Below are 921 nucleotides of genomic sequence, written 5' to 3'. Positions count from 1 at the left end.
ATACTTTTCAGATATGCAGACCACTTTGGATTCTGCAATTACAGTGGGCACTCTGCAAGTCAACAGCTTTAATAGTTTGCATAATTTTAATTCTCCTGGAGATTCCCCCACATCAGCCATTTTATTACACCTTTTGCATACTACCATTTTGCTGAGTTTTCCACCTGACAAACCAGATGAGACACCTTGAAAAGCAGACCAGAAGGCATGAGACACCTTGCAAAGCAGACCAGAAGGTGGGTTTCCAGAAACAGAAGATGGTATAGGAGGGATGGATTTGACCTGGACCTCACCTACATTACTGGGAACATTATAGTAATGTCATTTCCATCTGCTGGGAAGGAATCTATGTATAGGAACCCAATAAAGGAAGTTGTATGATACCTGGATACTAAGCACCCAAACCACTATTGAGTCTACAGCCTATGCAGTGAAAGAGCTTATGATCCCAAGCACTTCCATTATAGGATCCATAGTCTTGATTGATCATCGCAATGTCCCCTCTCTGTGTGAGATGGTGGCATTCTCCAAGGAAGTAGATGAGTGGCTGTCTCAAGATAATGAAAACATTGTAGTGATTCACTGTAAGGAAGGTGAAGGAAGAACTGGAACTATGGTTTGTGCCTGCCTTATCGCCAGTGGAATATTTTCAAAAGCAGAGGAGAGCCTTTCTTATTTCAGAGAATGATGAACAGATAAAACCATCAGCACTGAATTTCAGAGAGCAGAAACTCCTTCTCAGAGAAGACATATGTTGGATATTTTGCAAAAGTGAAATAAATCTACGCCTGGACTCACTCCCTGAGAAAAAAAACTCTGGATAAGATTTATTACTTATTCAATTGATGGTGTTGGAAAAGGCAATGGAAGTGATCTAAAAATACAAATAATAGGCAGCAACAGCCTATCTTTTCCTGTTCT

The 921-nt window shown here is 40.4% G+C and overlaps 1 pseudogene; it reads left to right on the top strand.

Moving 5' to 3' along the window:
* Nucleotides 1-207: 207 nt before the first annotated feature.
* On the top strand, nt 208-846 carry LOC103581977 (annotated as a pseudogene).
* Nucleotides 847-921: the final 75 nt, after the last annotated feature.

The sequence above is a fragment of the Galeopterus variegatus genome, unplaced genomic scaffold (assembly GCF_000696425.1).
Source record: "Galeopterus variegatus unplaced genomic scaffold, G_variegatus-3.0.2 Scaffold14478, whole genome shotgun sequence".
In the NCBI taxonomy this organism is placed as follows: Eukaryota; Metazoa; Chordata; class Mammalia; order Dermoptera; family Cynocephalidae; genus Galeopterus; species Galeopterus variegatus.
This window is presented reverse-complemented; position numbering and strand designations above follow the sequence as displayed.